Here is a 16,881-nt window from a genome sequence, read left to right on the forward strand (position 1 = left end):
CAACTTCTTCTCATTATGACGGACAATTAATAAATAACGTAATTTTTACAAAGGCGAATAAATAAAGAAACTAATTAAAAGAGATATATGCATTTATGTCTCACTGTATAATACATTTTTTACCTACGTTTATTTATTTATTGTATTTTGGAGGGCAATTAATTGTATGCTTATTTATTTATTGAGTATTTATTTATTTTGGTATTTATTATTAAATATGGCAGTTGGTCCTCCATACAGAGAGAAGTAACAGCAAATAAATTTAACAACCTGAAAAGTAGCTTTAGTACGTGGGAAAGTCATTCCAGCGTACTCCACTACCATAGACATTATGTAAAATGAAAAAAAGCATCAAATTAAATAACGACACTGCAATTCTTTTTGGGAAAATGTAAAAAACTGCAAACCTTTTGGGATAATTAATTCAAAAATATCAACTTGACAGGTTTTTTTTGTGTTGGTTGTTTTTTTTTTTGGTTTTACGCACAAATGGAGTAATAGTTCAAATAAATGTAACATCCCAGTATTAAAATAAATAGCAATAAAATTGTTTAATTGCTCCATGTTTCAATGAATTGTTTCAAACAAAATTTTCAAATGACAACACTAAGTAACAACAGTTTCGATATTTATTTTAATTTTAGTTTGAACTGAAAGCATGCTAAGGCCTGCGCAGTGTGTATCTGTTTTGCCTTGCAGAAAGAGGGTTCTGGGTTCGATTCTCGCCGCTTGATGTTTCTGCATAGTGTCTCCATGTTCTCCCTGTGCATGTGTGGGTTCTCTCCGGGTACCCTGGCTTCCTCCCATAGTTCAAAAACATGACTGTTAATCGGCTTCTCTAAAATTGTCCTTAGTTTGGACTGTGTGGTTGCAGGGTTGTGTGTCTTTGTGTGTCTCTGTATTGCACTGCGACACACTGGCAACCTGTCCAGGGTGTTCATGTACCTGTATCTTGCACATATAGACTGCCAGAGATAGGCACCGGCCCCACTGCGACTCTGATGGATTGAGCTACAGAAGATAGATGGACGGAGGGTTGAAAACACTAAACTCTGCCTCTACTGAAAAAATCTGGAAATATAGGTCTGCTCTGAGCTACATGCAGCATGCATGTCACACTTGTTTCTATGGGTGAAGCTCTGTTGGACGTGTCAAACACAGCTGAATTGCATTTTAGTTTACAAGCAAATAGGCAATACAATAAGTCTTTCCTCCATTTTGCATCAACTGATGTTTGGATGCTTTGTATTGTCTGAAAAAGGATAATCTCTCCACCACCGTAAGGAAAGTTAAAGCCCAATTATAAGTTAATTTAAGACCTAAACCTTAAAAAAAAAAAAAAAGATTTTTAATTGAACTGATTACAAGCATGTGAACAGCTTCTGCTTAGGGTTGGGCAGAAAATATAGTGTAAAATCTGTGAACAGCGTTTTTTGATCAGCTGGTGGCGCTGTTGATGCAAGAATGTGCAACTGTTGAGCCAAGAGAGGAGGAAAAAAAGCTTACAGCAAAGATTTTGAAACAAAGACAGGGAAGAGGACTGTGAAGAGAGTGGGATAAGGTGAGGGTACATGCAAAAGAACATTTAACAAGATCATCAATCCTTTGCAAGAACTCAGCATTGCATTGAATTATATTTATGTGTAGATATTGTAGATAGATAGATAGATAGATAGATAGATAGATAGATAGATAGATAGATAGATAGATAGATAGATAGATAGATAGATAGATTTCTGCAGTTTGAGCTAACCAATTTGAAAGGAGCATTCTCATCTATTTCACTAATATCCACTGGGTGTGCATGATTTGCATATCTTCCATACTCTCTCAGCTAATGCATAATTGATACAACTGTCATCTCCCCAACCATAATAACATCATTCCAAAGGGAGCAGTGAGAAATGAATCCTGGCATTTGAACCTCTTGAGCCAAGATTAAGATATCTCCAGAGCTGTCACCTAAAAATAGACATAGAATCGTCAGACTCTAAATCAATACTGTTTGCTTTTTTGCATGATTTTTTTCTAATGGCATACAGTATCGCTCAGAGTAAAGCATCTACACCTGTTGCAGCAATTTTTTTTCCGCCCCCAGACACTATACACAGCTGTTTTTTTTTAAATCATTATGTTCTTACACCAAGTATTGGTACAATTTATAAAAACACACTAGTGATTTCTCCTATTTTTGTTTCCTTTTTAAATTTCTGCAGTTTTTTTATATTCTTTTAAAATCAAACTGAAATGCTGTAAAGTGCTTTAACAGAAGAAATGTAATCAAAGTTGCCTTTAAGGAAATATGAAGAGTATTCATAGCACCTTAAGAAAATGTTTGGAGCTCTTTAGCTTTATACACACACTTTGAATTACATGTCTACTTCTAATTTAGATAGGTTATATCAAAGCAGGACACAATATTTAAGTGGAAAGTAATACATATATGGTTTCTAACACTTAAAAAAAGGACACAACCAAAAAGTGCTTTGCATGGAAAAAAATGTATGACGATACCCAAAAATAAAATCTAATGGAACGAATTTCATTAAAAAAATGGCATATTCAACATTAACCTGTGTGATTATATCTCAGTATAAATGCAGCACTTGTGTGAGGACCTCTGAGGTTTTTCAGAGAGCATCAATAAATAAACACTATCACGAAGCCCAAGGAACACAACAGAGAGGCCAATGGTTGGTGAGAAGTTTATAATTGGGTCAGCATATAGATAATATTTTAAGGTTTGGACATGACTATGAACCTATCTAGACATGACCAATCATCTGAAGCGATAGCAAGGCATGAAGAACATTTAGTAGAGATGCTCTCAAGTGGCTCAAGGTAGCTGTGGAAGAGTGGCAGAGGTTTAAAGCCCAATTGAGGCAGTTTGCCAACAGGATAATTGTCATTTTTACACTCTACAAATCTGGTTCTGTTTAATAAAGCCATAAGAAGTCCTGTTTCCAGTTTACCACAAGTCATGTGGAATATGACAGATGTGGACTTTCTGTCCTACATGCAAAAGTGGTTGGCAGAAATTAACACTGCAACCTATTGTAAATTTACAACCCACACAATAAAGCATTTTTTTGTGGCAGGATCGTGTTTGCTGCAGGTCAGTAGCTTTCAATGACTGGACTGCGAGACGCCTGCTTTAAATCAAAATATACTTATGTGTTAGAATGGCCCAGTCAAAGTCCAGTCTTGCTTTTATTTAATTTTGCAGCAAGACCTGAAAATGTATATTGACAGACACTTTCTATCCAATCTGATTAAACTTGATCATTTTGTAAAGGACAAGAATAGGCATCATTTTGAGTCCATAGATCAGCAAAAGTCATAAAAATGTTGTAATTCAAATGATGTTCAGCTGGAAATCAAATAAATTGTTTTTTTTGTTTATAAATTATAATTTGACGAATGGGATGGTGGACATAAAAAATTTCATTTAAAAATTTGTGTTAAAATATATTTAAAAAGAAAGTATTTTAATGCCGCTTTACTATCATGGACTGTTATGTCAGACTTATGCATATAAATCCCAATAACATTTGTGGAAGTTAAAGTTTGTAGCATGGGGAAGTATGAAAAGGCTCAGTTGATATGAATACTTTTGCAAGGTACTTTATGCTAATAGTCAAAGTGATCCTATCTCTATCACTGTGATGTAGTCGGAGAGTGGGTTTGTTTGAATAAATGATTTTTTTCTTGTCTGACTTTTCTTCCTCTTGTGTATATTGTGTATATTGGTGTGAATACATACACCAGTACATTGCTGAGTCCCATAGAAACTGGATACAGTTTACCATATGACCGTATACATGTTTTCATTTGGTGTTCTTTAATATGCATTTACAGCTTACACTTCCAAACAATAAAGACCTTCACCTCCACAAGCTAAAAACCTTCTCTTCAAAGCTCCATCAAAGCAGACTGTCCTCCATGACGGCTCTCGAAAGACCCTATAGATGATTTTTAACTTATATTTTGCATTGTCTGAGGTTGAAAGCTATTTGAGAAAGCTTTAAGAAGACAGCCTTGTATAAAAAGAAAACAATAATACAAAAAAAATCAGTTAAACCCCAGAAGTGTCCTTTTGTTCCAAGCGTACTGACAGAAAGTGGGTTAACAACTTGAAAATGCATCCTAAGCAGTGTGTGTAATCTGAAAGAGCTTAGAGAGACTCATGAGACTTTGAGAGTGAAAGTCATCTAGTGTCTCTTTACAGTTTGGTAGTAAATGGTAAAAACAGAGGAGTGTAGAGAATGCAAACTGAGGATGTTAGACCTCTGCAGATCAGCAAACAAATAATGCAGAAATAACTAAATGTATTGATTTTATAAATCATAAAATCCAGATAACAAATGTATTTGTATTCAGAGTCCTCAAAAACCCACATGTACATTTACACTGAAAATAAACCCATCCCTGTCCCTATTAACCTTTGTAGAGGTAAAACATATTGCAGCGTGATTCATACGGTATTTGACTCTGCTGCTAAGCAGTGCAAATAATTCCCATGTAATCAGTTATTTAAATGCACTCACAAAATTTCACTGGCAGAATTTGTTTAATGACTGACGTGTTTCTCTGACTGAAATGTGGGAGATATCTTTTTAATATTAATTTTATGTATTAATTCATTAACTGCCAGAAAAGGTGCAAAGCATCATATGAATAAGAAAAAAAGGCAAAAGGCTACTTACTTAATTCATACAGCTTAAGCATTTGGACAGTTTGTGCTTTATTGTCACGAGGCAGAAAGCAAGCCTCAGCTTCAAATCCATCCATACATTTGCTTTTGCATGCAATTACTTTCTAAAGTATTCATTCATACAGCAGGTTGGGCACTTTTAAAAACCTCACACTTCACTTATAATTTTAATCATAATTTGATTCAACATCGATTAATTTTGATATTGATCTAAATGTTTTGATATTGATTGCGTAAATAGTAGAAGTACACAAATATATGCTAGAGTGGCAGTTTAAAAATCCAGATTTATATATTTACTAGTCTATATGATTGCAACTGGTAGAACATGGCAAATGTTGACACTTATAAGCAGTGCAATTAGAAAACTCACTAGAAAGGTAACAATATGACAGCACGATAGGGATTACAATAAAGTGCATGTTAACTAAAATAATTCTCCTTTCCTCTTGGAAACATTATTGCTAATCATTTTCTAACAGCTAATCATCGTAAAAATTAAGCAGTGGTACTGCAACACAAACAAAGGTAAAGTAATACTAGCATTGTAATAAAGTCACTTATTATGTGTTGTACACCTTTAATCCCTATGAAGCACATCATGTAAAGTGTTGCTCAGCAACCCACTGGCCATCAAACCAATTCAGATGACTTTCTAAATTGGTATCCAATTAGGAGATGTATATTGTAAAGCATAGATACTGTACATCTTTGGTTTTTACTCACCCCTATTAACGCTCCTCATTTTTTCACATTATAACATTCTGACTTTATTGCAAATCTTTTTAGGGGTTGTTTAACTTTAAACATTTCAACAAATTATTTATCTATTCAAATCCAGATGTTCTATGAAGAGATTTTTCAGAGTATTTATGAAAAACCAGTGTAAGGAAAGATACAGCATAAAGCTCTATCAAGAACTTTTTTAGGCAAAGCAAAGAAAGCTTTTTATATTTTTATAGCACAATTCAGTACATGGACATGTCAAAGTGCTTTACAGGAATTAGATAATAAAATAAAATAAAAATAAAATCTGTTATGTTTTAAGGTGCTGATTCATTCAAGGATTTATAGACTAACAGAAGGATTTTAAAGTCTATTCTCTGAGCCACATTAAGCCATTGTAAGGACTTCAGAACTGGGGTGATGTGTTCTATTGTCCTGGTTCTAGTGAGAACACAGGCAGCACCGTTTTGCATCAGCTGCAGCTGTCTGATGGACTTTTTAGGCAAACCTGTGAAGACATTGTTGCAGTTTAGACAAAGTACAAAACATGGAGTCTTTCATAAAGCTAGCCCTTGACTATGAACACAAATAAAATGCAGTATCACACCCGCAATTACATATCCTCTTATGTACACTCGGTGGAGAAATTACGTTATGTTTCTTAATGAGAAAATTCTTAATGAGAAACCCCCATTTTCTGTTTTGGCTGTGCAGGGACCTGTAATGTGTGTTCTCTTTTGACTTTAAACAACATGGAGAGGAGCTTGATGGTGTTACCATTGATTCATTTGGTGCTGCGTTTCATGGATGGCAGTCTGCGACTGACCTGACACGGGCAGGATCTGGGCGTAAAGCTACTAGAGAATCCTGGAAGAAACATTTAATCAAATCTGACTTGTTAAAAAGACAAGGGTTATTATTCACTTTAAAAAGCATTATATCAGATACAACCATCCGCTCAGTGACAATCCTGGGCTTGTTGTGGAGAATCCCAAGTATTGCTATGCTAGAAGGTTATTTATGGATCCCTGGGCAGTTTCTGGGTTGGCCTTGAGAACTCCTCTAAGTACCCCGAAATCTTCCACATGGATGCACCCAGGATTTATCCTGATTAAACCACTTCACCTGACTCTTTTGCAATGCAGAGGAGCAATTGCTCTTCTCCAAGCTCCTCCCAAATTACCCTATAATTGTGACTGAGTTCTTATTGAGTGTTATACTTGCAACATGTTTTCCACTTACATTTTCATCCTGCTTGCTTTTTAAATGGTGATGGTTTGAAAATGCACATATGGTCATTATCTTCTTTCCACTTTGATAGAGGTTTAATGAACCATACATAATTTGTTTGCATATTCCCATACATTTTAGCAATAAGTAATCCTTTCTTTTAGTATTCTTAGCACAGTTAACTCAAACAATTTTGCATAATGGTTGCAATGTATGACTCATACAAAACAAACAGTAGCTCTGACTTTTTTTAAAAACAAGACTAATAGCCTTGTTGAAGTACTATGTTGCATGAAGCACATCCTTTTTATTATTACCCAATTCATTCATGTCTATTTATTTATTGTAATAGGCCAGTGTTGTTCATTTTTCCATGTCTTCAAGTTAGGCAAGGTTTTTCCTCAAGACTTCACAAGTGATTTAAAGTCTTTTTTTTTTTTTTTTTTGCCATCTGCACTTGTAATCAAACACAAATAAAACGTGTTTTTTTTAAACTTATTTTACACAACTGTTATATCTGCAACACTATTTTCAATTCATTTTCATTCATGGCACACCGTTTTGCATTTAACCTTCCAAAACTTTTAGCCTATCAAACTCTGTTGTTTTGGTAGGAGCAGGTCATACAGTAATTGCAGACTTTTCAGCAAACAGTGTATGGTGTTAACAGTCAAATAAAAAAGACATGCTGAAATTTTATTGGCAGTTTGACATCATGCGGCCTCTTCTCCAAATGGCATGGGAAATCTGACCTTTTCATGATCTTAGTGCTGTCAAAAGATGACCTTTGTTCACTGCATCACATCGTTGATGCGGAAAGTCTTTCGACAAGCAACGATTGGCCTTTAAAAATAAAAAAAACTACTGTAAGCAAAAAATAAAGAAGATGGAAACAAAATGAATTGTTTCTCTAATAACAAAATATTCAAAAAGAAATGTTTTTTGTTATAAAGCTACCCCACTCATCTCAGAATTCATTTATCTGACTATATTTTGTGGCTTTAATAGTTTGAATCATCTCAGAAAGAGATAAAGTATGATTCAGAGACAAATTTACTCTCAGTCTAGTCACAGTCTGACTCTCCAAAGAATAGAAGAAAACTCAATTCAAACACCCACATTAAATCTGTTAATGTTTTACTTTTTTGAACATTCTCACACTTTTTGTGGTGGAAAAACTTAATAAATCAATAAAGTTGTGGTATACTTCTTGAGTTGTGGGTGTAACCTGAGGGATAGGCGTGAGGAGAAACAGGAGGTGGAGAAAGGCCAGTTTAGCTTCCCTAGTGGAGAGGAGGGTTAGTCTGTTGGCCTGATGGCTTGTTCGCTTTGCAGATGTCACCTGGTCATTATCCTGAGGCAGCCATCTGCCAGCTGGTCCTGCAGTGCCCGGCCGCTCTGTCTTTTGGGCCCTGCATGACTGGCAGGATCCGTGCTGCTTTCTATTCTGCTTTCACCTGATACTCCTCTGTCTGCCTCTGGTGTCCAAGAAAAGGGCCTGGCTGGTCAGAGGCAGGGGAAAGAAAGAAGACACATGCGGACAAACTCTGCCACAACAAAAAGACGCGACAGCATTTATGGAGCAACCGGAGTTATTACCTGAGCTCGCCTAACAGCTGACTGAATTGCTTCCCATCCTTGGTGCTGCTGAGATGCTGAGATTTTGTGTACTGCCAAAATAAGCTTCATCATTTCCAATTAGCCCACAGACTTAAATTGTTTTCAGTTAATCAAACACCTACATCTTTATTGTGGCAGCTTAAGATGTTTCACTTTTAAGAGCCATAAATCACGATACTATATATAAAATAAAATAAAAAAAATTACTTTAAACGCTTAATTTTCCGTAAGTAGTTGCAGCTGTAGAGAAACAAAAAAGACATATATTTTATAGCCACCAAAGCCGGTAGGCGCAAACAAAAATAAATGATGACTCAGAGTCAGTCACAGTCACACCCCATTTTGAAATCAATCATAAAAATCCATAATTCTCTGCAGCTTTTATTAACTTTTATTTAGGTTTTTAAAGTTTGGATGTAGAGATGCTTTACTATTCTGCGCTAAAATGAATACATTGTTAAAGATTAGTCAGATTGACAATGAATACATTGTGTGATGTTTGGTAGTACCTATTATGTTTAGCTAAACACTTTTTACAAACTTAGATGGAAAAGATGCTAATTTTCTTCTGCTCTCCTCCACTTTTTTTATTAATTGAAAAAAATTCTGTAATAAACTTTGTGTCCTCTTTCTGTTTTGCCTTTCAATTGTAGGTATCCCTGCATACCTTTTTATCACTATCATTTATTGGATTTTTATGAATTGAAGATAAATACCTTATTTTATTATATAGGTGCTCTTCTAAAGTGGTTTTCAAACCTGGTCCTCAGGAGCAACTGTCCTGTGCAATTTAGATCTCTCATTGCTCCAGCACACCTAAATCAAACAATTGCATTCCCACATCAGCAACCACCAAGGGCTGTAGAGGCTTGTTAATCAGCAGTTTATTTAAGCCAGTTATTTGAAGGCAGGGGAAACTGTTTGACATCCCACACAATGGCTCCTGAGGTGTGAGTTTGAAAATCACTGCTGTATTCTGACACGTTTTGTGAAAAAAGACCCATTTGCAGAGAAGGAAAAGAGAGGTCCATATTCAACAGGAACAAAAACAAAGAACATGTATTAAAATCTTGATGGAAAATAACTAAACAGACAACAGAAATCTCTGTTAAAAAGGAAATGCAACTAACTGCTGCAGAGGAGGGACATGAGGACGAAATGAAACTAATCAATGAAACGCAGTGCAGGCTGATGGGAATTTAAACAGAAAAGATGAGGGGAAACGGCAAAATAACAGAAATGAATACAGACAGATATGTTGGGACACAGAAGGTTTTAGCTAAACCAGAATCTATAACAATACGAGAACAACAAAATGTAAGGAAGAGCTTAGAATCTAAAAGAGTGAATGCAAGGTTGTCACAAAAAAACAAAGAAATTGTCGACACCTCAAAATTATCCACATTTGAAACCAAAGTAGCTGGTTATATTCAGAGTTTTTCATCATGATATGGAATTCTTTCCATGAGGTTTTCTGTAAAATAATTTGAAAAACACTGAAGAAAAGAAAAATGTTTTAAATCCAAATGGATAAAAAAAATATATAAACTTCTTATTTCATATGGTAATTTCAGCACAATCTATTCAGGCAAAAATGTTGTAAAAATATTCTATATATCACTTTCATTGTTGGTCTTGGACTGGATAAGAAGGGTGGTTAATGACAATTCTAGTAAATATTTAATTTATTAACTGATGTGGGACCTACAGTACTTAGTTTCAATATGAATTTTTAGTAGTTCCCAGTTTAGATTGAAATATTTGTGGCTAAATATTTTTATGATCTAATGTTTAAATTCTAAGTAAATATCAAGAGGAAATGGGAACTCAATCTTTTAGCGAATTTTTCTTTCACTGATATAAAAAGGTCTGCTTTTGTATCTGGAGATATTATTTTTATTGTTACTAATTAAATAAATAGTTTTTAACGATATCCTTGACCCACTTTGAGCCCAGAACCCAAGGCATTGTTCTGGACACGATTGGATGCGTGGGCAACCTGCTCTTCCTTTCCTTCTGCTGTCTTTGGATTCATTTTTCTGTGGTTCAGGCAGAACTGCGACTTAAGGTTTGGCTGTATTTCCAGCCCCTCATATAAAAAGAAAGGACCATGACTGTGGGAAGTCCACACTCTAACCTGCCTGTGCCCCTGGCAGCTCAAAAGGGCCAGCTGGTGCTGCCAGCAGCCCTGACAGATGACCTGCTGTGCGGATACTTTTAGCTCATGATTCACCCATTATTATATAAATATAAAGTGCTCTGTACGTACTAAAGCAAAGGCTTTCCTTGTAGCTGCATCTGTGAAGACTGCCTCCTGTATTTGTTGCCGTAAACTTAAAAGATTGACTTCTACTTGGCTGAACAACCAAAAATGTACTTCTATGAATTTGAAATAAAAGATGTTATACATGTTTAAAGACAGATTCTGATACCTCTTTTAGGATCACCTAGAACCTGGATAAGCATATACATAAAAAAATAAAATGTTGGATATAACATTACCATTTGATGAGGCATGTTACAGGAAGAGCAACATGAGAATGAACACAGGGATTGACATAAAGCTTTACTTGGAGAGATTATTTGATTACCCCTTAATTTTTCCCATGTTTATTTTCTTCTTGGGGTAATACACCTTTAGAAGTTAAAGAAAACAAAGGTGGTTAAAAATCCATTTTTCCGTGGCTGTATGCATTGTCATAAAAAAAATAAACAGAGTTTATTGCTTTGGAAAATGATGCAAGCATTTTAATACATAAAATTTTAGAGATATAACAAGACATTTTCTTGTTATTAATTGTTAATAGCATGATGCCAATGTTTAAAAGAGGATAAAAATGTAAGATATTTTACTAACCTGTGTACACACTTCATCTAAATTATCATCGGGTATCTGTTTTCTGTTCCTTTCCTCTAAAGTCGTTTTTTGTTATTAACCTGGTCTGGTTCCCTCTATGTTTGCGAGTTTATGCTATTCATTACAATAAATCCATTATATAGGTGCCTGCGATGCCCAGCTGTTGCTTCAATGCTTTGCCACCACAAAGCCTGCCATAACATCATTGTATGTTTGACCTTCTGCATACCAACATAATAATCAGAGTGGACTGTGAATTTAATAATAATAAAAAAAAAAAACAATAGAAAAACATAATGAGGTTATCAATTATATTTACCAAAAAAATTAATACATAAAAATGCTGAAGAAAGCTGTTGCCATTTCTTTTGAATCCTGTACTAAACACACACCTATACTAACCACATTTAAGTTGGAGGTTGCTGTAAGCTGAGATATGTATTTTATAAATTGTCTGTTATATATAATCCATGTAGTCAGATTATTACACACCTCTGTCTAATATTTTATAGGGATCTATTTAGCTCATTATCAAAGACATATGCATGTAGTCACAAGTAATCCTAAAAGTAGCTCTAAATATGATTCAATAAAAAAAAAACAAAAAAAAACAAACATAATTTTTACTTAGAATGGGAGAAAGAAACTATTATCAAAGCACCTTAAGCCTCAAGAAACTCCAAAAGAAACAAAAAGCTGTGATAATGATGACTTTTAGTGATGCTAAGCATATCTAAAGCAAAGAAGTACTCTAGCAGAGGTAGCTGTCTGAATGATGCACCACCTAAACTGTGGAGTAAAAAAGCACATGAACTTAATCGGCAATCATACAGTTAATATGAGGTGTAGTAAACTTTATTATGCCCATAGGGGAAAATAGTGTCAGCGGCAAGATGGCTTACATTACAAGATACATTTATTTAGGGTAAATAAGTTATAGGAAAAAAATGTTAAATTATTAATAAAAGTAAAAACATTTACAAACAATACAGCAAAAAAAACATTTCATTATTTTCTATGTACTGTATACTGCATTCAATTATAAATATTTTTTTTTTCAAAATTGAAAAAAGGGGTTGAAAAATATATACATAATAAAACACTGGACAAGAGGAGGTATTATTTATCATACGCTCCATATACATAGAGGGAAGATGTAAAAGAGGTAAAAAAGTATATACTGTATGATTTACTGTAAATGATGATGTCAGTTTCCATAGTCTAAATGGTCATCAGGAAATTTGTTTGTGCGATGCTATTTGCTCTCTGGTATTTGATTGCTGCATGCAGCACTTCACACTTTCTATGCAGGTTCTGAAAGCAGAGAAAAGATGCATTGATCTGCCCACCTCTTCTCAACTTGATCCTAAGAGCAATTTACCATTCAACACTTCTCTATTCTTGTGCCAGATTAGGCCAACAGCTTTGGTCCTTTTAAGGTTTTTCATTTAATGGGTGTTATGCAAAGAACAACCAGCTAAAACAAGCAGGCAATCGCAAGAACATTCTGACAATGTATTTTGTATTAATGCAGACTTACCTAAGTAGTTGACTGACCAGAAAAGTCAGTGGTTAAACATAACAACAAATAAAAATTATGTTCCAAAGCATTATGTGACTATTATTTAATTTTATTAAATTTCATCATTATGAGACAAATTTCTTCAGTCTAAATTCTATAATCAGTTAATTTCTCTGGAATGATTACTAGGAGAATTTGTGTGTTTTTGTTGTTGTTGTTTGCTTGCCCTGATTCAATCAATCAAACCTGGATAATGACACTCGTTTACACCAATCAGGGGTCACTAAAATTCTCTTCTGTTTACTGTGTACTCTACTCACTTCTCTACTTTTATATACTCATTACTACATCTAGACAGTGTCTTTCCCATGACCAAAATCGAATAAATTAGAAAAGAATCCCAAATGAGTAAATTATGATCACTTAATTAAGATAAGAATAACTCAAACTACCAAAAAGTTAAAATGATCAAATGGATTTATGTTGCCTTACAGAAACTTGGCTGCAGCAAGAGGATTATATGAGCATAAATTAGGCAACTCCTTCTAGTTATTTAAATTTTAACATAACCATTCCAAAAAAGTACAAAAAGAAATCCTCTAGACTTTGTTTCCAAGTTTGAAGACGTTTTGCTTCCCACACAGCAAGGTTTTTCAAGTCAAAATGTCAGACATAGCATTGAGTTTGAGGACTTACTTACTCTCACATTGGAGAAATTTACTTCTGCATTTAGCCCATCCCTTGGAGAGCATTGTGCAGTGACCCAGGAGCAATCAGGGGTTAAGGGTCTTGCTCAGGAACCCAGAGTGGAGACAGAGTCAGGTACTTGCAAACTTCTCAGAGCACAAGCACACTGCTCTAACCCACTAGGCCAACACTCTCCCTTTGGACTTTATAAAGCACACCTTTAAAACCAATGAAGCATCATCAAGTGGCCTATAGATAAATGCATGGATTAGTTTTTTGAGATGCTGCTGAGACATGAGAGTTTTAATACTCGGAATAGAAGACCAACATCACAGTCTTTTACGGTCTCTGAAGTTTCAGTTCTGAGTCCATCTTTACGCCAAGATTTTGGCCCTTATCTGTGGTTTTAAGTGAAAAAAGTTGAGTGATCAATTTTGATCCCTCCTCCCCTATTTGTAGTGAGATTCTAACTTCAACTTTGTTATAATTATAAAATAATTATAGAATGCAGTGCTGAACAATGTTGAATGCTGCCCTAGATAAAACAATACCAGCACTGTGGTTCTTCCACGGTCTGCATGTATACTGATGCCAATGAACACCGTAATAATGGCAGTCTCGGAACTGTGGTGAGCACAAAAGCCTCCCTGAACGACATCACAGAGAGCTAGTTCACCAAAGTTGTATATTAATAAAAACCAATACAAACCATGCACCATAAACAGCAAAAAAGAGATTATTATTTAATATACTTAGTAATTCCCCGTATATTAATAGTACATTTTGAATGATTTGGGGAGCATCCCATGGGCTTAAACAACATTAATGTCCTTACAAAACACAGTGTAATATACTCTGCATACAATATACCTTGTTTACCTTGGTATTGCTGACAATCAGCCGCTGAATCAATGAAATTGGTGTCTGGTTCAATAAAAGTATGTGACTTGGCTAGAGTTTCGTGTGGCCTTTTAAGATTAACAAAAAGTACTGCAAATGAATATGGAAGAACATACAAATTAGGTTTTGAACTGTTTTTTTTTTTTTTTTTTACAGGAAACTAAAACTCAAATTAAGTACTCAAAACTGAATGTGACTATCACTGAAATTAACCAGCCTTTAGGTCACTTCCCTCTTCACTTTTGAATGTTTTTTATTCAGACCAAGCTCTAAATGCCTGAGCATCTGGAAGGAACCTTTGTTGGAAGACAGCTGTCTCCTCCATGTCTGCCAACAACAGTTTCACACTCCTTACTTAGCCGACTGCAAGCCATGTGGCACTGTGCCTCTCTCATTTCCTTAGCCAATAAACATGTCTTCTTTACACTGGGTGAAAAGGAAGCAAATTGCATCTCAAACCTGCAACACTGTGATCAAATGGGCACTCTGGTGGGCTTACAACATCCCCTCTTTTCAGTACCCTTTTTTTGGACTCTCAGTGATATTGAAGCAAAACTCAAAGAGTCTTTTTAGCAGAAAGCTTTTGGAAATTAACAATACGAATTCACACATCTTATTTTCAAAGGAGAATTTTAGTCATTAAATAAAAAAATACACACACAGAGAGGCAACTACACAATTGACAAAAATAAATGGAAATAAATATTTTGGAACAAACAATTTAAATTATATAGTAATGTAACAAGAACAGAGAAAAATAGCATGATGCTTTGCAGAGGAGGTGCAACACGACACATTAGAAATATACAATCAAAATAACTGAAGTTGAAATAAAAAATATGGATATGTGCTGGGATATCTGTATTTATTCAATGGCAAAGTCAGTAGAGGACCTTGGCCTTGTTACCAAGGCTTGCTGAAGATGGGAATAAGCAGTTTTTGTGGACTGGCGTTTTGGTCCTGATGAACAGCAGAAGGAAGAGACTGCATCAGTTTGTAACCAGGTTGAGAGGGGTCAGCTGCAGTCTTTCCTGCTTGCGTATGATTCCCTCAGATGTACGGTTCCTAAAGAGAAGGAATATTGCAGCCAATTGCAGAGATCTTGACGAGAAACACCAGGTGCACTCTCACTAGCTTTTGAAGGATATAATTAATTTCCTTTTCGAGATAGCCTTTTAAAGTGCCAGCTTTTTTTTCTTATGGACAAATTATTCTGAATCATTATTTGGTATTTTTGATTGGTTGTTTCATCAAGTTTAATGTTGGATTGCTAGCTGATTTATTTTACAAGATACAATATCATCGAAACTAAGAGTCGATCTCAAATCTTACAGGTTTTCTTCAACTATCCCTATCCACCTATTTTCTTAAGCTCAACTATTTAAACAAGCATGCAATCAAACAAAACACACATAAATAAAATAAATAAATAGCACAAAAAAGAGATGAGAAAAAAAACACAAGTATATTTATATCTATGTACACTCGCGTGTGCACTTCATAGTCATAGTTAAGTGCAACAGGCAGCAACTTAAATATAATATTATGTTATAATAGCATATTATTAAAAAAAAGAATTCCACATTCATTATGCAAATTCAGACTATTAAAATAAATACATTTATTTTAATTCAGTTGTGTTGTTGCTGAGGTGTAGATTGCTATGTTTTTAAATACGGTAGATTTCTCCAGACCTCCTGGGTTACATTAAGGCACAGTCTACTATTCTGCTGTGTATATAGTATATAGCTACATACTATATATTGTATATAGTATATTTTATGTTTTATATTGTATATAGCTATAGATTATGTACTGTGTGTGTATATTGAATTTGTCTGAACCATCAACACCAAGTGAAATTCCTTGTAAGTGCAAACCTACTTGGCAATAAACTTGATTCTGATTCTAATAATGTGCAAACTATAATCCCCGAAAATCATTTGCCATTTGCCCTTGGATAAATAAGGCAATTAAGTCATATAGATCAAGGTGGAGTTTTTATGGAAATCTTAAAAACCTCAAGTCCAAAGACTACATTTAAAGACCCTGATTTTATCACTAAATGAAATAATTAAAATAGCCACTATCTTAAATAGTTTTACCCTCAGCGCCATTGTTTCCTTTGTTGACAACAGATGACTACAAACACATGATTTTTGTGAAAAGGGCACAAGGGTTAGTGTTAAGCACCCATTGCTCACAACACTACTGCTAGCTCTACATTACTGTATGCTCCCTGTCCTCATTTACTTCTATGGATGTAGAGGAAGTTAACATTTTAACAAAAAAAGATCAAAATCTGCTCCTTGTTTATTGATGTTCTACTCTAGGTGTTTGATTTCATTAGCCCACATGTTGTCAAACTGATTTAAATTTCTGTTTTAAGTTTATTTTATTACCCAACTTTAAGCCTGGTTTTGATAAAGGTTAGTTTTGACCCATATGGGCCAAGCACAAAATGCTGATATCAAAATAATATTTTTATACATAAGTTACATTTTGGACCTTTGACTGCTCTCTTGAAAAGCCATAATATCCTTAATAGGTTTCAGTTTGGTTTCTGCAAGATACACCCTCCTTATAAAAAAGTCTCTAATTATGTATCAATAGCTATAGACTAGT

This window comes from Cyprinodon variegatus, unplaced genomic scaffold (genome assembly GCF_000732505.1).
Source record: "Cyprinodon variegatus isolate N-32 unplaced genomic scaffold, C_variegatus-1.0 Scaffold246, whole genome shotgun sequence".
Lineage (NCBI taxonomy): Eukaryota > Metazoa > Chordata > Actinopteri > Cyprinodontiformes > Cyprinodontidae > Cyprinodon > Cyprinodon variegatus.